At 38.2% G+C, this 26,932-nt stretch overlaps 1 long non-coding RNA gene across 2 annotated transcripts; it reads right to left on the reverse strand.

Moving 5' to 3' along the window:
* Window positions 1–15,467: 15,467 nt before the first annotated feature.
* On the reverse strand, window positions 15,468–26,031 carry LOC140016281 (uncharacterized). 2 transcript variants are annotated; one of them, XR_011822659.1, is made up of 2 exons: window positions 25,769–26,031; window positions 15,468–15,710 (listed from the first exon to the last, which is right to left on the reverse strand). It is a non-coding gene; the product is annotated as an uncharacterized lncRNA (long non-coding RNA). The 2 variants fall into 2 exon arrangements; XR_011822658.1 differs by lacking the exon at window positions 25,769–26,031 and adding an exon at window positions 16,339–21,438.
* Window positions 26,032–26,932: the final 901 nt, after the last annotated feature.

The following is a 26,932-nucleotide window of genomic DNA, read 5'->3' on the forward strand; positions in this document are numbered from 1 at the left end:
TTAACAAGTACCGAGAACCACACATTCGATATTAAGCGCCAAATCATGTCTATCCAGGTCTCACTGAATCCGAAATATCGTAGCACCTGTAGGAGAAAGGGCCATGAGACTTTATCATAAGCCTTCATCATGTCTAACTTGATGACCACATTGCCACCCCGATTTGATTTCCCGATATCGGCTACTAACTCCTGAGCTAACAAGAAATTATCTGTAATCTGCCTCCCTTGGACAAACCCGCTTTGCTGTGGAGATATAATCCGGGGTAATATCATCGCCAACCTTGCCGATAACAGCTTGGAGATGATTTTGTTAGTAAAGTTGCACAGACTGATTGGACGAAAATGCTTAAAATCTTGGGGGTTCTCCACTTTTGGCAACAACACAATTGAGGTAGCCGTGATACTCCTAGGTAGTTCAGCACCGCAGAAAAAGCTGACAACCGCCCGGTATAAATCCGATGCCACTACCTCCCAAGCAAAGGTAAAGAATTTCCCTGTAAACCCGTCCGGGCCGGCTGCGCTCTCTCCATCCATAGCAAAGACTATGTCTTTAACTTCTGTAAGAGATGGAATGTCCGTTAACCGTGAGTTTTCCTGGTCTGTTATCAGTTTAGGTATGATCTCCAGACCGGTAAGGGAGGGAAGATCCCCCTCTGCCGTGAAAAGTTCCTTAAAGAAACCCACCGCTGCCTCCCCAATTTGGCATTCCCCCTCGATCCACTCTCCAGCAGTACCCCTGACTCGATGAATTACTGCCCTACGTCTCCTTTCCGTAACCAAGGAGTGGAAATATTTGGTGTTCCTATCTCCGTCCGAAAGCCACTTAACCCGCGCCTTTTGTCTCCAAAAACCCTCCTCAACTACAAGCGCTCGGCGCAATCGAGCCCGAGCATGATGTAACTCGCTCCGTCGCTGCTCAGTAGGATCGAGGTCGTATGCTGTCTCAGACTCGGTTACCACACGCTCTGCACTACGTACCCCTTCAAAAATATCCCCGAATGTCGTCCTAGACCACTGCTTGAGGGCATTTTTAACATTCCTCAACTTCGATGCCAATACTTGCAAAGGAGAGCCATTGACTGGATGAACCCAACAGTCCTTGATAACCCCCAGAAAATCAGGATGAGTGGTCCAGATGTTTAAGAAACGAAACGGCTTGGGTTTATTGTCTAGCCTCGTATCCACCGATAGCAACAAGGGAGCATGATCCGACGGGTCACGGCCTAAATGTTGCACCATGAATTGGTACGGTAGCTCCATTGCACTCCCACACAGAAGTAAGCGATCCAGACGCTTCCAGATCCGCGCCGTTCCCGAACGATTATTACACCATGTAAACCTTGACCCAGAGAATCCCGCATCACTGACACCAGCTAGCGCCATAAAATTCAGAAAGTCTGATCCCTCCGACGGTCTAAATGGCAATCCACCCCTCTTCTCCTCTGTATTTGTGACCACATTGAAATCCCCCACCAAAAACCAAGGATTGAAGGCGGGTTTATCCTGCAAAAGTGCATTCCACAAATCCTCTCTGTCCTGCTGCGTACACTTCGCGTGTATACAAGACAAAATAATGGAGTCTTGGAAAAGATGAGATTGTACTCTAATAGTTATATGTTGGGGAGACTCCCCTGTAATCTGACACGTAAACAATGACCGGTAGAAAATCCAAACAGAACCCCAATGATTGAACATGCAACAATCCATCCCCAATTTAATTCTAATATCAGTAATTGACTCCACCCTCAACTTAGGTTCAACAACAACCACCAATTGAAGATCATACAATTTAATAAGTTTCCTTAACCGCCTTAAATTAGGAGCACGAGCTACCCCTCTTATATTCCAAAAAAGTAACTTAATCATCAGAAAGGACAGAAAAAGAATTTGTTGAAGAACTAACCATGGAGCGTAGTGTTCTATCTGACGGGAGACCAACCCGGAGACCACGCGACCTTGCATCCATTCGCTCCTTACGAACAACTTCTTCTAGTTCCAGGGTACCCCCCGTGTCTATATGCCCGGTCTCTAGTGATGACTCTTCTTGTCGGATAAGATCCTTGCCCCTAGGGGAGAGGGTACCGTCCCTTCGTTGAGTATCTTGTATGTCTTCAACTTGCCCCTCAGCAGAACGTACGACCACCCTCGCGGGCAACCCACTCCCCACATCCTCAGAACGTTCCTCTCCTTTGTCATGTGGCAGCACCACCTCGATACCTTCTACCGCCACCGTCCCATAATTCTCCTCCATTTTCCTCTCCTGCTGCGCTGGTATAGTAGCACAGGACTGCTGCACCTGGTCACCTTGCTCAGCTTCGTGAGGCGTACCACCTATTAACTGATCGTGAGCAACTAGCGCTTTGCCAGTCACAGTCTCATTAACTTCTCCCTTTGCCCCATCAATTACTGCCGCATCTTGTATCAATACCGATGGCCTTTCTCCATTACCCTCCAAAGGGCCATCAGGCATGTCTGTATTCGACGTCTCTGCCAACCGTAGTTGTGTTGTTCCAGTAGTCTTGGTATGGTGACCAGATGCTCCTCGCAACTCGGGCTTTAAAACATGACAAGTCTCCACATCGTGACCTTGGCGGAAACAATGTGAGCAGTACCTTGGAAGGTTCTCCACCACCAGCTCTTGCCAAAAACCAGCGTGATTTCCATTGCCAATCCAAACCCGCGACGGTGTCGAACGCAACAAATCCATCTCAACACACACCCGTGCAACACTTGGCCGTGACACTGCAAGGGTAGCCGCATCAACTAACAAAGGGTTACCTACCATAGACGCAATCTGGAAAATCACCTCCTTATTGAAAAAGTGCAGCGGGAGTTTTGGTAATTGAAGCCAGAGCGGAACCACCGACGATTCCCTGTCAACATGGAAGTCCGTGGTCCATTTGAATACTCTCATGGGGAAGGAAGACACATACCAGATCCTCCTAAACCATACACGATGGAAATCAGCTTCATTGTTCAACTGAATTAACACATGTCTTACGTCCAACAAGCCCACCACCGGGTTCTCACGTAAATCCAGCGATGCAATGAACTTCCTCACCTCCTCCAACTTCGGTCTACGTCTAGAGAATTTCCCAATCAATGCGAAACGAAATGGACTGGCTAGAGCTTCGACCGCTGCCTGTGGGAAAATCAACGCAGGTTCCCCTTTGTGTGTAGCCTCCTGTGCCGCAAAGGATAGCGTCGGCTGCTGTGAATTCTTCGTGAACAACTCTGAAAAGGATTTGCGTTGAAAGGTAGGAGGGGCAGGCTACCCTCCATCAGGTGGGCAGATGGCAGCCATGGACTGCCGCACCACTACCCAAGCCGCTCCTTGGAAACCTTAGCACAAAATCCTTAAAGAATGTAGAACTTTTTTCTATTGAACCGGAATGGATTTCACCTTTGGCTAGAAAAAAATTATTATCATGAAGATGATGATTGCTAGTGTTTGAACGAGGTAGAGATGATGGGCTGATGACTATACTTGGAGGCATGAACTAGCAGCCAAGGCGTTGAACGAATTTTGAACTTAGTTTGAAAGAGGCAATTTATCAAACAGCTGATGGGTTATAAAAAACCTTTATTATTTTGCATGAATTGTAAAGATAGCAGCCCGCAAAATTTTTGCAACAAAGATATTTTGATGAAACTATAGTAATGAACTCACCAGAAAGTTAAATCTCACTGACAAAGATATTTAACTGTCTAGTTGGGTGCAAATTGGGCATTGCTAGTTTCGAGAGTGCAATTCAAATTCTCTTCCTTTGGAGGTACAGAGGTTGATTGACGTTACTCCAGCAATTTTCTTGACCAAAACTGAGATGAAGTGGGTACCTACTGCTTTCTTTTGTGGTTAAAATTGCATTTGATGAACTTCGAGCAGATGGCCTATGATCTCTATCTCAGTTACATCATAAACTTCTGTACCTTGGACCTGCTAGAATTTAGTGTGATTGACTGAGGAAGACCCTTGTTCATCCATATTTGTGAAACATAGGCGATCCACGTGGACAAAACTCTTCTTTCTCTTTCTTTTTTTTTTTTTTTTCAAAATTCCCCAATCTCCTTCCCCAATGTAGGGTGCAATCATATGTGCACTCGAAAAGAACCACCAATTTTTAGCTCAAATGAGGATGCAAGGGATGATCAGTGTTTAGGTTGTAGAAATGACGGCCAAAGTATCATTCTTACACCTCATGACAACCAAAGTAGTGAAATGGTCATTGAAAATCCATTCCCCTTTTTGATATTTGAAAATTTTCCAATATAGGGTAGTGATCATTAGGGCTCTTATTTGAAACGAAATTATTCTTTCAAAGGCTCAAATGGGAGATCAAATGATAAAATGTGTATAGGTAGAGAAAAGAATGCTTGAAGTATCATTCCAAATTTTCAAAACAAACAAGGATAATGCACATTTCTGCTTTCACTTAGATGTGAATTGAATCTGGTTAAACCAATAGGCATTTCTCAAGCAAGGATAGCCCCAATTTGCAATTTATCCATCAATGTGACTGATTTTATTTTGGGGTTAAGTGAGGGTATCTCATTGGGCCTTTTGAGTGACCATTCACCTCTTTTCCTGAGCACTCTTATTGTATGGCTCGGATCGCCAGTGTAAAGATTTTAGGAAGCATACACTTGTGAATTTTCAGGCTGGAGGTTGAAAAAATCTCAATTTAGTTTTATTTTTCAAAATTCATCATGAAATCTCCAATGAGTAAGAATAAAGAATGAAATGTACATAAATATACACAAAACAATAATTGTCCAAAAATTTTATTGCTGAAAAACAATTTGAAACAAAATTTCTCGTTCAATTATGATACAAATGAGAAGAGAATTTATCGTCTCCTTTTCTTTTGGAACAAAATTTTATAAACAAATCAAATAAACAGAATTTCCCTTTGGAAAATAATTACAACATCTCTCAGAGGCTTTAGCGTAGAGCTTCCAAATGGATCATTTATGTTTTTATTGTAGGATCTGCCCAAGAATCAAATAACACTTGTAATCCTCAAACTTTATTGGATTAAAATTACCATCAGATATAGAAGAATATTTTCGTCTTATTGAAACATTTTTATGAATGCAGGGGAGGGGGAAAACAAAAGAAAAATACCCCGAGTTAGTAGGCAAAACTGCAAAATCGGTATGCATGTCCTATGGGGGAACCCTTTTTATGCCAAGGGTAGGCCTAGCATGAAAATGCAATCCGCTAGAGTAGGCACTATACAATACCTGATGGATCCGATCAACTCATGGAGTGAAAAATAATTTGAAAAAATTTGGCCCATTGGGATGAGAAGAGACGTTGGTCAAAATGAGAACCTCGTCCGAAGGGATTGATCACTTTTGGTCGATACAAGAACTTGCAAAAAACATACGGGTTTGACCTTGACGAACTTCCTATCGAAGAGATTGGAATTCGTTGACAAATTTTCTCAATGAAGCACGGGTCAAAACTCCAACTGATCAAATGGCTGGATGCAATGGATGTTTTTTCTCAAAATCGACTAGATTTCTCAATTTGAAATTCGACACTGAAACCCTGATTGGTCAAATGGGTTTGAAATGACATTGACCATTTATTTAAAATCGACCGGATTATCCTAAAAAGGGAAACGGGTCAAATGAATTGAGTGGAATTTAATAACTTACTCAAAATGGACAAATGGACCAAATCATCCTAAAAAAAGAACTTGATCGAATGAAATTGAGAATTTTATTCAAAAATGAAATTGGTCAAATGAATTGAATGAAATCGAGAGTTTATTCAAAATTGACCAGATCGCCCTAAAAGGGTAAACTGGTCCAATGAATCGGACGAACTTGATGACTTATCGACAAAAAATGCCCTAACTAATCAAATGAATTGAATGAAATTAGTGATTTATTCAAAAATCGACTAGATTGCCCTAAAAATGAGTGAATCGGCCAAATGAAACGAAGATTTATTCAAAAATCGACCGGATGACCCTAAAAAGGATAAATTGGTCAAATGAATTAAATGAAATTTGATTTATTCAAAATTTGATCGAATCACCCTAAAAAGGGTAGATTGGTCAAATGAAGGAAACTTGATTTATTCAAAATCGATTCGATTGCCCTAAAAATGGGTGAATGGGCCAAATGAATGAAAGAGAGATTGATGATTTATGCAAAAATCGACCAAATCACCCTAAAAGGGTAAATTGGTCAAATGAATTGAATGAACTTCAAAAATCGACCGGATGACCCTAAAAAGGGTAAATTGGTCAAATGAATAGATGATTTTTCAAAAATCGACCAGATGACCCTAAAAAGGGTAAATTGGTCAAATGAATTGACGATTTATTCAAAATTGATCGGATGACCCTAAAAAGGGTAAATTGGTCAAATGACCCTAAAAAGGGTAAATTGGTCAAATGAATTGACGATTTATTCAAAATTGATTATGAATTGACAAAATGGATCGATTGAATCGGCCGGCCATTGGTGGCTTCAGAAAATTAGTCTATAAGCCTTCTAAAATCACGATTTGGCCTCAATTTATTCATCGTCTCAACAGGAGGAATCATTTGTGAATTTCTTCAAATTAATGTCCTTTATGCAAGGGATTTTTACCAATTAGGTTTAAAAATGGCCAAAAAGTGATTATCAGACGCTCATATTCTAACGTGCAAAAGTTGCTTTATTTTCTTCAAAAAAATCGAATCCTTACCTTACCTTGTGCACTACTCCTTCGGATGGTACGAGAAAGGTAAACGTGCAAGTCTCATTGGATTATATATCCAAGACATGGGGTGGCTTATTCCTAACCACGGGATTCCCTAAGTGGCATTCCCTTTCTAGGGTTTAATGCATGATGCCAGTTTATTAAAGCGGTGTAAATATGTGACAAATATGGCCTAAAGGACATAAATAATGCATCGAGGGGAAAAGGTCTAAAGTGAAATGTACTTATTGAAAATTAAGTGCAATAACTGAAATTTAAACATGCGAGTTATCTAGTGGCTAAAAGAGTGCCAAAGAGGCCTCTTATTACTAAGGCATATGGATGCAAGCCAAGAAAACAAAAAGAATGGTTAGTGCAATTGATAGTACACATAACACATTGGGAGCAATTAAGAAAAGAAATACAAATAAAAACAAGTAAAAGGGGTGGAAACCCCTTCCCTCGTGCCTAATGTGCTTAATAGGGTAAGGCCGACTCTAACCTAGGAAAATTCTAACATGGATGCATGAGGCTAAGGCTTACTAATGCAACTAGACTCGATAAGGCTTCGGCTCCCAAGCTTTCAGACCTAAAGGCAAAGGGTCATCACTCCCAAAGCCTTCGATCGGTGGCTCGAGTGATCCCTTAGGTAGCGCTATGGGCGCAGCGCACACCATCCGCCTACCCAAGGCGATCGATCCTAATCCTACAAGGCGGTGTGGGAAATGCCCACGAAAAATAAAAATAAAAAGGGATAACAATAAATAAACGTGCACGTATGAAGTGCTCCTTATTTTGAGGGAAGGGGTTGAGAACCACGCGAGGCTCTAAAGGTGACACACCCCCCCCAAATGGAATGCAAGCGTGAGATAAGTAAGTAAACATCCAATCAACCAATCATACATTCATGAGCGAGGGAGTAGTTTGGGACGCGAGAAATGCAAAAAATCCTAAAAAAGGAAAAAATACAACCCTAAAACACCCAAATGTGATATATGAAAAGGTTAAAAGAAGAAAAGGTTGATTAAATCAAATTTGCTCGGACTCTCAAAAGTCCCCAGTGGAGTCGCCAACTGTCGCGCCCCATTTTTTGATAAAATAAATAAATGGTTTAAAAATGTATTTTTGATTCAACTTGTGATTGGAAAATGAATTGTGATTTAAAAGAAAAATGGGTCTAAATGGGGGTTTGAAAATGCGACGATTTGACCCAAAATTATAGTTTAAAAAGGGTTTTTTGAAAAAATGGGAGTCGCCACTTGGTAATGAGTTAAGGTGTACCAAGTCACCTAAAAAATGAATTTTTAAAGAAAAAATAGGAAAAAGTAGTAAGAAACCCCTTTTAAACGACTCCTAGTCCACGTGAACCAAAGAAAAAAGGTTCGGGAGTCACATTTGACAAAGGGAAAGGCAAGGATAAAATCCAAGGCACCCCTTTGACCTAGCCAAGGCTAGTTGCATGATTTAATCAAAGATTTTCTTGTTTTAACCAAAGAATTTATTACATTTGGATGCACTACATGAATGCAAAAGAAAGAAAAAATGCAAACCTAAATTCTAAAATGTCTCTTGTAAGGTTTTTGGTCCCAACCACATGAATTGTGGCGGCCAATAAAGGAAAACCTTATAGAGGTCGATTAATGCAAATGATGGCTAAAGTGCAAGTGTGCAAGTGTATAAAAAGGTGCACGTGTTAATTTGTATGAAAAATCCAAGTGTTTGTGTGCAAGTGTATGAAAAGGTGCATGTGTGAAATTGTATGAAAAATCCAAGTGTTTGTGTGCAAGTGTATGAAATATAGTGATAAGTGCATATAGGTGTAATGAAGTGCAATTTTGTGAAGTAGAAATCAAAATGAACAATAAGGAAAGGAAAAGTGATGAGGAAATGTGAATTGAAAAAAATGAGTAAGCGATAAATGAGAATGAATGAACCTAAAGGAATGCATCAGGTCGGGTATGGGAATGACTCCTAACTTTTTCGACTTCGATTTTCCCTTTGATTAGAAAGCAAAACTAGCGTGCTAAGGCTATCGAGTAGCCACACTCGCTCGTTTCCCTTATCAGAAGGGGACTCTTCAGGCAAATGTACCCTAACTAGCATGAGATGCAAGACCTAAAGTGAGGGGAAAGGGGTTCGAGGAGCATGCAAAAATGATAAAACTAAAAAGAATGCATGACATGTAATGAACATGCAAACATGTACTAACGAGGGGAAATCCCTAAGGGTCTAGCATTGGACTAGCCCATTCTATGAATTCCGACTAGCGTTGGACTAGTGGAAACGTACATTCATCCATTCCATTCATTCATGGCTATGAAAAGCGAGTAGACATGCCAAACACTCATAAACACATAGCACATAACATTTAGCATACTCGACTAGATGCAAGGCCCTAACAAAAGCAAATTAACACTTAACACGTAGGCATGCAACCCAGCTAATGAACCTATTACATTTACTAACTAAAACAAAAGGGGGAAAGGGAAAATGGACCAAATTGCTCGCCAAAGTCCTATCTATTACAAGCCAAGAGGTGTACACATATCCCATTAAAAGAATAACTTAATGAAAACAAAAAGTAAATGACATAAGTAAAAGGAATTAAAGAAAAGCTGGGAAAGCAAAGTAGACATGCAATTCACTTAGCACGTTGAGTCACATAGGAGAGACACAAAAAGGGATAAAAGAAAATATACCGCCCCCTTCGAGTGATGTCCAAATGAAAGAAAAATGGCTTCAAAACAATAAAAATGTCACGGTACCTCAAATAGTAAAGTAACACAAAGTCACTAAATCTCCCCTAATTGCAATTTAAATGAAATCAAACAATACATAGTTTTCCAATAAAGGGACCCACCGAGGACCCAAATGCAAGCATTAATCAACCATTCAAAGCCAATGGGAACATTTTAGAAACTTTGAAATTCCAAGAGCAAGAAAAAAAAACCAAAGCCAAATTATTTCAGAAAATTCAAGAAGAAAGGCGAACACAAGCTCATTTGAACACAAAGTTCTTAAACTCTTGCCTTAAGTGTCACCTTAGCAAAACATGATAACCAAGGAAGGCAAGCAAGCAATTTAATTGAAACATTAATGCTACCAAAGACTCAAATGTGAACACTAGCCAAGCATTCAAGCTTAGTCAAACACTTTTAAGAACTTCAAAGGTCCGAAGGCAAAGAAAAGGTGGAGGAATGGTTCAATTGCAATCATCCTAGGATCTTATTGCAAGAAACTGGAACATGCTTGGGCTTTTGTGGAACGTGGAGAAACTTGAAGGGTTAAATTGATTAAGTTATCCAATTAGTTGGGCCATAATAGCACTAAACACAAATTGAGGGATTAATGTGCAATTATTATAACATTTTGCATGCATGCAAACGAATGCCAAAGGCTTCTTTACTTCTGCAATTTTCTGCTGCCACTCTCATCAACCGAGACCAAAACTCAAGCATACCACTTGCTATTCAAGAACAGAAGTTCAAATCCGAATTCACAGCTTTAAACTAAATAATCAACTACATCATTGTCATCGTCCAAACATACAAAAACTGAGAAAAGATTCCATGCACAATTCTAAAAATAAGCACACATTTGAAGAACAAAAATTGCAGCACCTCCAAGCAACTTCCAGCAAACAAGATTCATGCAACAAAAGAAGGTCAAGAGGCTTCTGCAATCAATTCTTAAACTTCAACAAATCATGAAGAAAAGAAACTAGCAAGTACTGTCACAACCAACCCAAGACTATGATCTTGTTGCAGCAGATTTTTGTGTATCATCCTTCCCTTAAAACTCAACTTCAAACGGAAACAAATTCAAACAAACAAACAAGACTTTGACATGAACCAAAACCCGCAGGATTGCAGCATCTAAACATACAAAAAGGAACCCAGATTAACGGCTGTTCAAGAAAGAAAAATGATGAAGAAAAATGCAGCTTTTCCCTATTGGTTTCACACATGAAAGAGAGCTGATGACTTTTGTCTCTAAGTTTCCAACAGGAAAATTCTAAATGCAGCTTTGATAGCAAATATGTCCATAGCAACCCAGTTATGCAGCAAACAAAAACAAGGACACCAACCAAGCAAAAAACATAGCAGAAACTGATGCAATCTTCTTGGTTCATGCAAATGATTCGGCTACTCATTGTCTATGTCGCCAGCAAGCATTCAATTCCAACTCAAGTTTGTTTAAACACAAACTCCCAAAACCAATCTAAGTGTCATAATAATCATTTCAACATTCGAACCAACCCAAAACATAGAAGAAAAAACATGCAAAAGCTGGAAAATTCTGGGCAAAAGGTTCGGCAATCCTAACTGGTTTAGCAAAAACATTCGGCCAACTCCAGTATTTTTTGTTCCCAACCATGCAAACTCAACACCACTCTTCTAATTTCCCTTTTCGAAACAATATTGACTGGCCCATTATGTGGCAAAACTCCTTTGATGAGCTGTTGTGTAGAGGAAAACAGCATAAGTATAGGAACGAATGCAGCAATTTTTCTACTTCAGCCTAGATATGTTTGTGTGTGATAACTCAAACAAACTCTATGCATTTGACAGCCCAAACTGAATGTAATTCGCACAAAACAAACTCAGTAAAATTCCAGAAAATTGTCAGCTTCAGTCATAAATCCACAAGACTTCATCAAAACATGCGATCTTCTCTTTTGTTTTTTTTTAAAGAACTTCATGTAATTTTCTGCTGCAACTTTGTCATATTCTCAAATTTTTTTAAAACCCAAATGCCAGAGACTTATATATCCAAATTACAGACAAAATCCATCCCAATTTCATGCAATGAATTCTGATAAGATAAGTTGCAAAACAAACGGGCAGATTGCGGGCCACGGAGAAAGAAAAACAGCAAGAAAACTGACAAACAAAAACAAGGCCCAGGAATGCGAAAGCAAATGAAAGTGAAATCAGTTGGAACATTGTTTTGGGATGATACCTGATGAAAACTTTTCAAAAACAAGACAGGAAACGCCGCAAAAAGGAAACCGCTGGAATCTCTTCGCTGCGGCGTCGAACCCGCACCCGTGGAATCGATCAACGATTTTGGGAGGCAAATTCGAAGACTTTATCAAGATTTTCTGCAAATGATTACTAAGAGAAAGCTTCTCCCCTTACTTCCTAGTTGGTGCAGAACTTGAAAATCTCTTGAAAGGAGCAAAGATCAAAGAGATATTGCAGCTCAAAGATGGCTGCTTTTCAGCCCTTGCTGCGCAACATTCTGCAGCTTTTCCTTCATTTCCTTTCTCTTCCAAAGAACAAACTCCTCTCTGTCCGTTTGACCTGAAACCTCCTTTCCCTGCTTCACTCCTCTCTTCTCTGCCCTCTCTCGGTTTCAACTCTCTCAAAAACAGCCGTTGTTACCAATCCTCTTTTTCCCCCAGCTCTCGGTCTCTTCCCTCAATCTCTCACTTTTCTCTCTTTCCACCGCCACAAAGCTGCGTTCTTTTCCGTCTAAAGACCTCGTCGCTTCCTTCTCTCAACCAGCCGTCAATTTCTCCCTTCGTTTCTTTCTTTTTCGTCCCCAAGAAACCCTCTCGCCGTCAATCGATGCCTCCTTCTTCTTTGCTCTCTCCTCTGTTTCCCTCTGGCTCAGTTTTCCTTTCCGCCGTTATTGTTTGCTTGATGCCTCCCAAAACTCTCTCAGCCGTCAACCTCTCCGTCACTCTCCCTGCTCAACTTTCTTTCTGGATTTTCTAGCCGTCAACTCTCTCTTGGGTCCTCTCCCTCAAGACTCCAGCGTTTTTTGTTTCCCTTCCCTTTCCTCAGCTATCACCTCCCCTCTCTCTTTCTAGCTTTCTCACGGTCTTCCTCTGCTTAGCACTCCCCCCTTCACTCCCCCTCTCTCACGAAGCTCTCAAACTCTCAGCCGCCCACTCTGTCCGGTTCCTCTATCTCCAAAAACTCTCCCCTTGCGGCTGTCCATCCTTTTGGCTTTTATATGGGCAACCTCCAACCCTAAAACTCCAGGATCTTCTGCTATATTTGCAACTAAGGATCTCCCCAAAGTTCACTTGCAAGCTGCTGCAAAAAACGCAGCTTGCATGCTGCGCGTTGGTTTTTTTTTTTTTTAACTTAATAAATACATAATATAGATAATAATAATAACAAAATGACAAAACCATGTAATAATAATAAGAATGAAAACAAATAAATAAAAAAACAAACTAAATAAATAAAAACAACAAAAATGTCCATTTTTCAAATTTTCCTCATTTTTCCTTCTTTCATCATTTTTCTCTTTTTTCTCTTTTTTTTCAAAATAACTTAATAAAAATAAATAAAATGCCAAAAGGTTGAATTTAAAAGAAATAAACATATTTTGTGAACAATTTTCTCTTTTTCCTCTTTTTCCCCTTTTTTTTTATTTTTCAAGAAAACATTGAATTTAAATAAGAAAGAAAACGACTAAAGCATATTTTTTGAATGTTTTTCCTTTTTCTTTTTCTTTTTTAAAAAAATTCTATGCTAAAACTTAAAAATAAACTAACTATAAACTAAAAACTAAAAATCGAATAAAACTAACACGACAAATAAAAAACTAAAAATAAACAGTAAATGGAATTACACCAAAAATTTGGTGTCTACGGTATCCTTACCTGTGAATATGATCCATATATTTCTCGACTGTCTGAAGTGTTATCTCTCTGATTTGACTTGTTTGCTCGCTATTTCACTATTACACTGTTATTACTTTGTTTGATGGCCAATTTGATATTTGGAACTTCACTGAGCTTTGGCTCACTCCGTTAGTTTTGTTTTCCTTATAGGGGTACGAGCGAGGCGTGAGATGTATAAAGACTAGCGTAGCCTAGCGGTTTTGACTTTTGACTTGTACTCGCACTATTACTCGAATAGAATGTTTTGTATTTGGATTGTATACACTTTGAACCAGTTTGGGTATCTAGAGGCTTTGTACCTTGATTTTTCATCGATGTAACTTATAAGTTGAATTGTGATGTTGATTATTATCTATGGATGTAAGCATGTGATACGAGTGAGTTAGTCCTGGCGAGAGTTGGGCAGGCGGTCCGTCGAACCCTTTGGTACGCCTAAGGGGGAGATGGGGTCGTCACAGCAAATGATGATGATTTTGGTAAATTTTTTATTTAATTGGTAAAGTAAGAAATTGGTCAAAGTCCAAAGGTTAATCACTAAGTGACACTTGTCACTTTCATTAATGCATGGCTATCCTTTTGTCCCTCTCACACCACTTCATTTAGTAACCTCTAGTTATGTCTTAGCACCTACTAAATTAATCCTGGTATACAAAACTCAACCATACCGGCCAAATTTTACCTAACTTTCAGCACTAGCGGGTCCCACGCCCGGTATATACTTCTAAAATCTCATGACCTAACTTATACTAGAAAAATAATGTAAAAACCCTATTTACCCATTAGAAAATTTTCCTAACAAAGAAATTATAGAAAAGCGTGCGATTAAATAAAATAAGCCCTAGAAAATAAGAAAATTTACGGGTTCTCACAGTTCGCAAGGAGTTGGAATTCCAAACTAAATTTGTTGAATTCTGGGAAGAACGATGCAAACAAGAGTTTGTAGAGAAGATGGAATTATGGAACAAGAACTTGGAAATGGAAAAGAAATGCGAAGGAGTATTGGAGGAACTTCAGAAAAAAAAAAAAAAGCTCGAGGGGATGCGATCCACTATTCAAGTTTCAGCTCAGTATATTCTAGCACCAAGTTAAGGGTAGTGAAGGAAACTCCCATAATGAAAAAAGGGAAACGTAAAGAGACATGTGTGTGAGAACCCTGAAAATATATATAAGCCAGTGCATATTTCATTTGCATTTCTTTTATTCCTTAATAATTTCTAGCATTACTTTTACTTGTTCGCAATTAAGTACGTAAAAATACGTTTATGTGAAAAATAATATAATTTTCCTAAGTTATGAAATTTCTTGGTTTTGCTAAACTAAAGTAATGTCTTTAGAGTTAGATTAAATTTTTCGCCTTAACATAAAATGTTAGAATACTTAAATTCCTTTATGCAAAAATTAATGATACTTGAGCCGATTAATCTTATTACTTTAAAATAAATTACTCGAAACTCAATGATTAATTCCAATTAGTTGCTAGCATTATAGGTTAAAAAGGAAATTTTTCACTGTAAGACGACATCAATGAATTTTAGATAAATATTATACAAGTATGCGAAACATACTCAAGGCATGAAATTTCGATTATTAAAGTCTTGCATGACTAGTGTATAATTAGGCTTTCAAATCACACTTGGGGATAATTTTTTGGAGTTAAGTTAGAATGGAGAATTTAAGTAGAGGTTAGGGAGCAAAGTGAAAAGACTAAAATGCCCTTACAACCACAACATTTCCATGCAAAACCAAACAATCCCTCTGACAGCATTTCAATCACCGCCCCAATCGGCCAATCACATTTTTACCAATTCTACACGCAACCATTTCATACACTCCAACTCCTCTCAAACCGCGACTCCATCTCCATTACAAAACCAGAACATAGCAACATTTCTGCTCCACTTCGTACCACCACACCCCACCTTCACCTGGCTAAGAAGACAGAGAGAGAGAGAGGTGAGAAACCAGCCATCCGAGAGCAAGAGTGCGAGAAAGCAAGCTGCAAAAATTTTCTTTCTCTTATTCTGACTGTGACGACCCCACCTCCCCCTAAGGCGTACCAGAGGGTTCGGCGGGCCGCCTGCCCAGCTCTCGCCGGGACTCAGTCGTTCGCTACAGTTCTCAATTAAAAATTGAAATAAATCACTAGAATAAATAGGGCATTGATCCAAACTTAAAGCGAAACTTATATACATTGCCAACCCAAAAGAGAATATAAACATCAAATATACAAGGGTTCTCAATCTTTCATACGTCCAGCCCGTGCGAAGCACTAGGCGAGAACCGCTACAAAAGAAACAAAAGAAACAAAAGAAACAAAACTGGATTGGCTAGTCTATCTCAAGCTCACGTCCTCGCTCGCCTTCCCCTGTAAGGAAAACAAAACTAAAGGAATGAGCTAAAAGCCCAGTGAGGTTCCGAACACATAATCAGATAATCAATCCAATACATTAAACATGGAGTATCAATAATTCAAGAAACATTTACAATGGAAAGCGATAGTAACACATTCATTAAAAGGATACGGCTCACAAGGAGCAATTCGTTATTTCGTTCATTCGTTCTCCTGACATTTCCCCTTATTCCTCCAATCATTAGAAAATGCATTTTTCGTTTATCAATAAACCCTCGTTCGTTCGTTCGTTCGTTCATTCATTCATTCACCCCCGTCCTGGCCATTGGCCAGTCTCTACCAACCTACACGGTAATACTCGAGTATACCAAACGTTCACCCAAATCCCTAATCACCCGACCGAGTCCGCTTCTGGCTCGAGACGACCGGTAACAAGGGGCAATGGCCAGTTCAGCCCAAAAGGCTTACATTCATGCGCAAGTAACATTTCAATCATTAAATCCTTGAAAATTGCACAGTTATTTAGGTCGAGTGCGATAAAGTACACACTCGCCTAGAAAGCTCGTTTTGGAAATCATTAAAAGCAATTAACACATTAGCAAATGATAACAACAAGCCATAAAGTCAAATAAGGAACACTCACCTAGATATGCAAAATAACATGCAAAATCCTTCCGGATATTACCCTTAGTCACCAATGAAACCTAAGGTTGAACAAGAGAACATATTACAGTTTATCGAGCAAAACATTTAAGGGAAACGAAGATACCCGACTAATTAAGAGTAAAACGTGTAAAGATGACTTTCAAGTAAGAAGAGGGTTGTTTGAACCCAAGGATGAAAAATCATGTTTTAAAATGGAAAACCGGTCATGGTATTGGCCTAACAAAAGTATACAAGTTCAAATAGAAACCTAGACCTCGGGCGAAAATTTGGGCAGCACGCCCTTTGTGTTTACCTAATTTTCCAGCCATTTTGGCTTCATTATTTTTCCTCAACCACAACCCAACATCACACATAAGCAATTCAAGTCAAGAGCCGTTCCATAGGCTCACAATATCATAAGAATAAGAAATACAGTAATAACAAGTGCTGAAATTCAATTTAGCAAAAGACAGATTTGACGTATGAAAGCGGAAATAACGTATCCGAGGCTACGATTATCGGATTAAGACGTAACCTATGCCGTTTCGAAGCTAAGACTCAGGGTTACAATGTTAATGAAGGTTACTTAGTCCAGTTTCTAATGTAACGTGGTCAAATTCTCGAATTACTAAACCAGAAACCAATTCATCGGCTGTTTAAACGCAGAACACTGTAATGGACATATCTCAGAGTACACAAGTCCAAATCAGGTGTTCTTAGAGACATTTGAAAGCTAATTCAGAATACTACAACTTTCATGTTTTGGCAAAAAGCTAAATCAGAATGGATCCTAGTCGAAAAACGTGATAAACTGGACTTAACTGATCACACGGACTGCTTGGGAAATACTTAAAACAGTAAGGGTATTTTGGACTTTGCATGTCCTACGTTGCTCTGATTGAGCTGAAATTTTTTAGGCACCTATAAAATACCATTCTCTACAACTTTCCTTCTTTGACCTAAGGCTAATTCGGCCTCTATCATAGGACTACAAAACCGGACAGAATAGAAGAACAATTTTCCAGAATTCTGAAATTTTCAGTTTCTAGTGGAATTTTCTCAAATTTCTGATTCTAATCACCACCAAACAACCTTATATAACCTTAATTACAACATTTACAATCATACAACAAGTTTAGGCAGAGAGCTATGAAACCCTAGCTTGCTTATTCATCCCAAAATTCATCACAACCACTTGCATAATCATGAAATTAAGTCAAAACTTAAGCTAAAAATCATCTTAAACCCAAAATTTAAGCAACAAGGATCATGACCAGATTTGTACCTCTAAAGCAAGACTTGGATGAGTGATAGTTCACTCCCTTTGAAATTTCTTGGTTCCTCAAGCTTCCCAACTCACAACCTCCACTTTAATCGGTTTGGAATTGGAATTCCTCACTTAGTTGTAGCAAATCAAGAAGATGGAATGTTTTTTTTTCTTGCTCTCACTTTCTCACACTCTTTGGTTCGGCCAGCAGCAGAAATATGGAGAGGAAAGGTGAAAAATTTGGTTAAGTAAGAAGCCAAAGTGTCTTGGTCAAGATGCTCTTAGGTGGCGACACTTGTCGCCACCACCACCTTTCTTTTTTCTCTCTTTCTTTTCCTTCTTTTCTAGCCACTAGTTTTGGTCAGCCTTAGCTGTAATATAAGAAGATATTTTACTCAAGTATCAATGAACTTGTAGGGTAAGAAAGTGGTGGTCAAGTGGTGCGTTCAATCGGTAGTGTGCGGGACCCGCCGGTTCGCGCCGTTTTTCTTAAAAACTCACGTACTAGGGTTTTTACTTCCCATTCACTAACCTTATATCATTGCTACCAATCACATATTATTTCTCACTTAAAAGTCACTTTTAATTCTCAAATTTAATCCTTACTCTGTACCGAAAATTCATCCGGCGAAAAAATCGCGAAAACCCTAATTTTGCTCCAAACTTGAAACCGAAGCGTAACACCCTATTTTCTAGGTTTACTTACACTTATTGTGAAATAATTGGGTAGTGGGCTTTGATAAATAATAATTTTCAAATAAAAGGATATTTTTGAGAAAAATACAAGAAATTTGCGAGTTCTCACACTGACCGCGAGCTGAGGGCAGAAATCAGAGGACCACGCGTGAAAACAATCGATCCTGTACCTTCCCTTCTTCCAGTCGTGGCCATTTGCAACCTCAACCAAGCTGCATTTGACCATCCCAGCCGCAACTCATCAAACCAGAACCAAACCTGCGCGAGAAGTCGAGAGGAAGGAAAGAAAATTTCCAGATTTTCGTGTGGGAGCTGAGTGTTTCTGAGGTAATCTCTGAGCCTAATTAAACTGATTTGAGGTTGATGGAACTAATTAGTGACATGCATGTTGAATTTTGGGCATTGGTTGATGATCTAGGAAAGCAGAAAGAAATTTCTGAGGTGCGCATACCTACTTGGCCGAAACTGAGTTGGAAGTGCAGCCTTAATCTCACTCATTTGTGGTAATTTGAGCTCAGAAATATGATTACTTATCTTAGGACTAGAGGATTAAGCTTTGCATGTTGATTTTAAACCATCAGATGAGACATTAGAAAAAGAAAAATCTGACTGGATGGCTAAATGGTTCGGCCGAGGGATTAACAAGGTAATGCAGTTTCTAATCTGTCCAATTTTGATAACCTGAGGTTGAGATCATGATTAGTTAACTAAAAAGTGAAAGATTAAGTTGATTAGGGTGTTGCATGTGGAATCTAGACTCGGATGATGATGTTAAGGCATAAGAAAATTTTGTTTTGAAAAAAAAATGGTTGACCGAGAATTGATTAAGAATTTCATGATGTAATCTGCTTTGTTGTGATGATCAAAACCTGAGATTATGATTAGTTAACTTAAACTTGGATGATTAATACGATTAAGGCTTTGCATGTTGAATTTGAGTTCCTAAGATGCTGATTTAGCCAAGGAAAAAGCTAGATTAAGAACATACAATTTCTGGAAAAATTTTTGTGAACTACCGTGAGTTTAAACCTGGAAATTTTGAGGATTATAACAGTTGTTTGAACTTAATTTCGAGCTGGAAATGTTAATCGGTTAACTAAGAGTTTACAGGTCAAATTTGAGTAAGTAATACTATGTTTTAACCAAGAAAATAAAATGAAAACAGAAAGTTTCTTCATACATGTTCATCCGTGACTAGCTGGACAGATTTCTGGATTTTTTGGGATGTTTGAAGCTGTTATTCGAATTCGATTTTGAACCAGAAATGTTAATTAGCTAGCCAAAGGTTCACATGACGAATTTGAGAATCTAAAACCATGTTTTAGCCAAGGAAAAGTTGGATTTATAAAACCCTAAGTGCTGGAAAGGTATTGATGGCCGAGGGTTATGAACCAGAATTTTCAGTTTGTCTTTGGAAATTTTAATTGGTTTCTGGAAATTTATTTTATTTTATTTTTTTTCCTTGGAATATAATGGTTTAGATATACATAGGAGATGTAAATTTTAAGTTGTGTAAGTTGTTTAGCAATAAAATATTTGATATATTGAAAGATGGAACCAAAAATGTTGGTATATAAATGCTGGAATTTCTTTTGTGATAGCCGAAGGTTGAGTTGGAATCTCAGCTTGGTTTTGAAATTTTTCTTTGAAACATAATGGTTGGAAATGCCTGGAATATGTTGTTTTAGAGTTCTATAAGAAATGTATGGATGGTTTGAATAAAAACCTTATGGTGTTAAAAGAGAAAAAGGAGTTTTTCACAAGTGAAAAATGAGTTTTCAGATTTTCGGATTTCACTGACCAGTCTCAGTAAAATGCTTATATCTTGGTCTAGGAAAATCCGTTTAAGGTGCCGTCAGTGGCATTTGAAACCAGAATCATGGGCCTTTGTTCTGTAGAAATTTCATATTTTTCCTCCATGTGTACTGCTGTCCGTGACTCCTCAAAGTAGACTGTCCTGCTTGAATGTCCTGTTTCTTCATGAAACTGAATTTTGACTTGGATCGAACATTTAGCTTATTTGTGATTTGAATTCCTGATTGAATTGTGGTTGGAAGTGATTGATGGTTGTCAAGGGCTAATGATTGATGAAGCCCTTTGTGAGGCCCCAGTCCGATCGTAAGTCGATATTAGGGTTAGTTGATAGTCGGTATGGAAAAAATAGGGTTTTATGGCTAGGAAGGAAACCCTAATTCGGTTAAGTTTGGAAATCCTAGTTTACGTATTATTATTATAAGGTTCAAGCTATAATTTATATTCGGTATTCTAGTGTGTGCCTTGACGTAAGTAAATATAGGATTTGTTTTAATTACAAAGGTTTAGTAAGTTTGAATGATTAGCAAACCTCTAGTGTTACAATATTAGAAAGTTTAAGTGGAGTTATTTATCGCCCGCCTTTTTCCGCATTTTCTTTATTAGAAAAATCTCCAGGATAATTTTCATGAGTAAATATGGGTTATAGATGATTTTTCAAGTATCGGTTAGCTTTTGAGAAAATAAGAACGTATATTGGACGTGGGACCCACTAGTGCGAAAAGTTCGGAAAAATTCGGCCAATTAAGTTAAGTTCCGGATACTGTGAAAAATTTATCGGGTGTTAATGGATAAGTAAAGGAGTGTGAGGTGATTGATGTGAGAGGTGACCAAAGGATTGAATTGCATTTAATGAGATGCCATGTGTCACAAGATCATTGGGTGGACTTTATGATTTTTATTCTTTTGTTTTGACCTTTTGACCCATGGTTAAATATCTTAAAATTTACCACAAAATCACCATTTCTTTCTCTTCTTTGGCCGACCAACCTTAAGGAAGAAAGGAAGAGAGCTCTTCACCATTTTAGCTTCCAACAAGCTCAAATCATCCAACTCAAGTGCTTAAGCTAGTTTCTACTCCATCAAATTCCTCCATTTGGTGCTAGTGAGTGTTTTAGTGAAGTTTTTTGGAAGAGTTAAGGTGTCCAACATCTTCCCCTCTCTTGTTTACTTGGTAAGTAAAGCTTAAACTTCCACCTACACCTATTGATGCTTAAGATATGATTAGTAGTGATTAAAGTGCTGAAATTTCTGGTTTTATCTTGGTTTGAAGTGATTTGGTGAAATTTTGATTTTATTGATGATTTTTCTGGTTTAATTGGATTGTCGCGCCCCATTTTTTGATAAATAAATAAATCGTTTGAGAAAGATGTATTGTTTCAATTTTGATTGGAAAATGATTTTTGTGAGTTGAAAAGACATGGGTCTCAATGGGACTTGGAAAGCGACGATTCGACCCAAAAAATAGTTTTAAAAAGGGTTTTGAAATGAAAAGTTTGGAGTCGCCACTTGGTAATGATTTAAGGTGTACCAAGTCACCTAAAAAATGAGTTTTAAAGTCAAGTAATAATAAACCCTTTTTAAAACGACTCCTAGTCTACGTAAAACAAAGAAAAAGGTTCGGGAGTCACGTTTGACAAAGGGGAAGGCAAGGATAGACTCCAAGGCACCCCTTTGACCTAGCCAAGGCTAGTTGCGTGACTTAACCCTAACTTTCCTAACTTTCTACCCAGGGTATGTATTGCATGTTGGATTATGCCTATATGAATGCAAAAATGAAAAAATGCAATCCTAAATTCTATGATATCTCTCGTGAGGTTTTTGGTCCCAGACCACATGAATTGTGGCGGCCAATAAAGGGAAACCTCATAGAGGTCGATTGATGCAAATGGTGACTCAAGTGCAAGTGTGCAAGTGTATGAAAAGATTCATGTATGAAATGGTGTAAAACAAACAAAGTGTTTGTGTGCGCATGTGAAGAGAAAGTTCACGTGTGAATTTGGATGAAAAATCAAAGTATTAGTGTGTGAGTGTGTAAAGAAAGTGCACGTGTGAATTTGGATGAAAAATCAAAGTATTAGTGTGTGCAAATGAATGAAGATAGAATAGTACATATATAAGTGAAACTTGAATTTCATTTGTGAAGTAAAGTAAATAAATGATAAGGAGGTAGTGAAAAAATATGGATTGAGAAATGTAAGAGAAATGTGATTAAAAGAGTATGGAAGTGATAAAAATGAAAGTATGACCCTAGGGGAATGCAACAAGTCGGGTACGGGGGTTGACTCCTAACTTTTCGACTTCTATTTTCCCTTTGATTAGAAGGCAAAACTAGCGTGCTAAGGCTATCGAGTAGCCACACTCGCTCGTTTCCCTTATCGGAAGGGGACACTCAAGCAAAATGAACCCTATAGCTAGTATGGGATGCAAAACCTAAAATGAGGGGAAAGAGGTTCGAGAATCATGCCAAATGATAAAACTAAGAAAAATGCGTGATATGTGGTGAACAAGCAAATGATGTGCTAACGAGGGAAAATCCTTAAGGGTCTAGCGTTGGACTAGCCCATTCTATGAATTCCGACTAGCGTTGGACTAGCGGAAACGTACATTCATCCATTCCATTCATTCATGGCTATGAAAGCAAGTAGACATGCCAAAACGCTCGTAAACACGTAACACGTAGCACTTAGCATGCTCGACTAGATGCAAGAGCCTACCAAAGCAATTAAACATGTAGCAACAAAAACAAGCAACCAAGGGGAAGGGGAAATGGACCAGATGCTCTCCGAGCCCTATCTATTACAAGCCAAGAGGTGTACACATACCCCATAAAAGCATAAAGGGGAAGGGGAAATGGACCAGATGCTCTCCGAGCCCTATCTATTACAAGCCAAGAGGTGTACACATACCCCATAAAACTTAAATAAAAGTAAAAGCAAGTAAATGCATGCAAGGAGATAAGGAAAACGAAGTAGACAGGCATATTCACATAACACATAAGATCACATAGGAGAGACAAAAAGGGATAAAAGAAGTTGTACCTTCCCCCCGTGTGTAATGCTAGTAAGGTGAACAAGACTCAGCTTGGGCTATGGTCACTAAAGAAGAAGCTAATTTGGGCTAAAACCATTTTAAGGAAAGGATTAATGCACCAATGGAATGATAGAATAACAATCAGAATTCGTCGAACATCTAATCCTCTTTCACTTTGCAACTTAGAAATGATCAAATAATGCATGAATTCTAAGCAAGAGTGAGTTATTGATCAAATTTCTGAAATAGCAAAACTACCTAAGGATCCAAAAGCAACCCTTAACCAAACCATCAAGACCATTTGAAACATTTTAGAACTCAAAAGGTTCATGAGCATGAAAAGGTCAATTAATCAACTTACTTAGGGAAATTAAAAAAAAGGCAACCACAAGCTCATTTAGACACAAGGTTCACAAATCCATGCATCGAACATCACCTTAGCAAAACATGGTAACCAATGAAGGCCAACAAGCAATTGAATTGAAACATTAATGCTACCAAAGACTCAATGGTGAACACTAACCAAGCATTCAAGCTCAAATCAAGTACCTCTAGAAACTTCAAAAATCCGAAGGCAAAGAAAAGGTCAAGTAATGGCTGAAAATGAGACCTACTAAACTCAAATGCAAAATGTGATTAGAATACAAATCCAAGCCTAAAAAAAATCTATTAAACTGATTGAACCTCAAAATGCATCCTAAAACTCACTAAACATCTTACCCAAAATCACGTCAAAACATACCAAGAGCAATTAGGATTCTAGAATGACAAAAGTGATTAAATTATTCAACTAATTGGACCATACCAAGACAAGGGGGGAACTTGGGGGGTTAAAGTGTAAATGTTTTAGGACCCAATTGCAAGAACGAAACACATAAATGGGCCTTTGGAGCATAGCTAGAGACTAGAGGGAACAAAGTACAAATTTCCCTTCTTGATCATGCATGCAACTACGTAAGAAACAGAATTTTCTGCAGCTACAAAAACTTGTTGCCTTTTCACAAAACTTGCGGCCAATTCCAGCTACAATTACATCCATTCCATCACACGAATCAAGTTCATCAAACCAGAAATCGTTGACCCAAGTCAAAAAACATGAAATTAATGCAGCCTTCATACGAACGAAAGTGAAAAAAAAAAAAAAAAATTTCTGCAATGAATTCCAATAAATAAATTGTTGCAACATTTTAGAACTTCAGCAAATCTCTTCCCTTACAACCATGTTCATGCCAATTCTTTATTCAAATCAAGCACATTCATGCAACCAAACTTAGAAGAAACATGCTGGAACTATAATCTAACGAAATCAGCAAAGCTTGGAACCGAATATGGAAGAAAACAACAAGACAAAGCCGTGAGTTTCTGGTTCAGCAAACTGAAGTGCATTTTCCAGCAAATGCTCAAACATGATTCAAACATTTTAGGCTCAAACATGCAACCTCTTCATTAATCCACTTAACACAAGATTTAACTAGCAAATTGGATGCACAAACCCAGCTTGTGAACTGTTGCAACAGAAAAACAAACAGCAGCAACGTAAGGATAAGCGTAGCTTTCCCTATTGGTCTGAAATTTCAGCAGCCTCTGGTTATGTGCCTAGATGTGAAAAGTGAAGCAACCCATGCAAAACCTTCCAATTCAACAACTACAATCTAATGCAAGACTTCAAATTATCACTGAAAATTCAGTTCAAGCAACGGAATACAAATGCAACAGAAGAAAGACTGGAACTTGCGTCCATGGCCAGTCATGTCATTTGCCAATAATGTTACTGCTGCATTTCATTTCCTTTAGCCCAGATTTTTTGAGCACAACTTTGGTATTCAAACCAGTAAAACGCAAAAGGAAAAGATGCAGAATCAAGGAAATATTCATGCCAAACAACGTAACATGCTGCAACAAAAATTCAGCAAGCTATGAAGCTTTCGGCAATCTGAAATTCATTTTCCAGCAGGCATTTGATCCTTGTCTAAACATGCAACTAAACTCTACTTCAAAACATGATTCTACCTCATGGCATACGTGCACACGGTATTCCAATCATATGGCAAAACAAATCACACATTTCAACAATGCAAAAGCTTCAACCACCCGAAAGTGCAAGGCTGCTGTCATAGTATCCAAATCCCAACAGAGCAAAACTTAATCAAGCAGGGGAAAAGTCACGGCTGCAACAGCTTTTAGCTACTTGTGGCAATCCAAAAATACTCCACCCTTTGCTACTTAAACAATGGTAGCTAAACACACATGGGATACTATCTAACAACAAACAAACACCCAAGAGACAATTTAATCTACTCCAGAAAAAATTCAGCAGACCAAAGAGGTTGTCTTTTTTAAAAACCGCCGCAACAAAACAAAACAAAGTCAAGGCCTGTTGCGGCAGACCCTTGTTAATCTTCCTAAACCCAAATCGTAAAGAAAAGACACTAGGAATGAATTTGCAACTCACGGATCATGGGCATGCTGCTTACGGAGGAAAGAAAAACATGAAAGTTAACAGCTTTCTGGAGTCATAGGTTTTCCATCACACATATTCAGAATACACATAATACCCCACGTACAAATTCATGCTTGGAAGCTTCAAGATACTGAAATAAGGAAAAGAAGAACCACTTACGGTACGCGAGCTTTTCTTGATGAAGGTCCGCAGCTGCTAAATGGCGTGAGGGTTGGCGGTTCCTCCTTGCTCTCCGCCGTATCCTTTCTTCCCTCTTAGCCGCTCCAGATTTTCTTCTCAGCCGCCCCCTTTGCCTCCCCGATTCCCTCTCTCGTTTTCTTGGATCTTCTAAGCCCTTTTTCTTCCTATCACCCCTAACCCCAGCTCTCTCTTTCAGTTTTTCTCTCGCTGTCCCCACTCTCAATCTCTCCGCTCTCAGTTTTTCTTTTTGCCGTTCTTACTCTCCCCCCCAAAAAACCCCTTTGCGGCTGATGTTTTCTTTCTATTTATCCTACCTCCCAATCTCCTAAACCCTTGCTTGAAAGGTGAGGATGAGGGACAAGGACAGGCCCTCACATCCAGCCCTCCAAAGGGCAAGCCTGGCCGTCCTTTGCACGCTGCAAAAAAAATTGCAGCGTGCATGCTGCGACAAATTTTTTTTTTTTTTTTTTTTTTTTTACAAAAAAACTTGATAATTACAGAAATGATACAATAAAATATAAATAATAATAATAACAAAATTACACACACCAGGTAATAATAATAATAACAAAACAAAAATAATTTTAAACAAAAAACTAAACAAAAATGGCCATTTTTAATTTTCCAATTTGATTTTTTGTTCTTTGCTTCTTTTTCTCAAAATAACTTAATAAAAATAACTAAAGTGCCCAAAGATTGAATTTAAAGAAATAAACATATTTTTGTGAACAAATTTTCCTTTTTTCTTTTTCTTTTTTTTTTATTTTTCCAATCCAACTAAAGCCTATTTTTTTTTGAATTTTTCTTCTTTTTCCTCTTTTTCTTTAATTTTCTCTTTTCTCCTTTTTTATGATTTTTCATTTTCATTTTTCTTTCAAGAAAGCATTGAATAAAAACAAAAAGACTAAAACATATTTTTGATGTTTTCCTTTTCTTTTTTCTAAAAACTCTATGCTAATTTTAAACTTAAAAGCTAAAACTAAAAACTAACTAAAACTAAAACTAAAAGTTAACAAGAATAAATAGCAAATGAAATAGGTAAACTAAAAGGGCGAAAATGAATAAAACTAAAATATCATAACAACTAATAGTGCAAAACACACAATAACGAACTAAAATGCAAGCAATCTAAAATGAAAATCA

The sequence above is a fragment of the Coffea arabica genome, chromosome 10c (assembly GCF_036785885.1).
Source record: "Coffea arabica cultivar ET-39 chromosome 10c, Coffea Arabica ET-39 HiFi, whole genome shotgun sequence".
NCBI classification, from domain to species: Eukaryota; Viridiplantae; Streptophyta; class Magnoliopsida; order Gentianales; family Rubiaceae; genus Coffea; species Coffea arabica.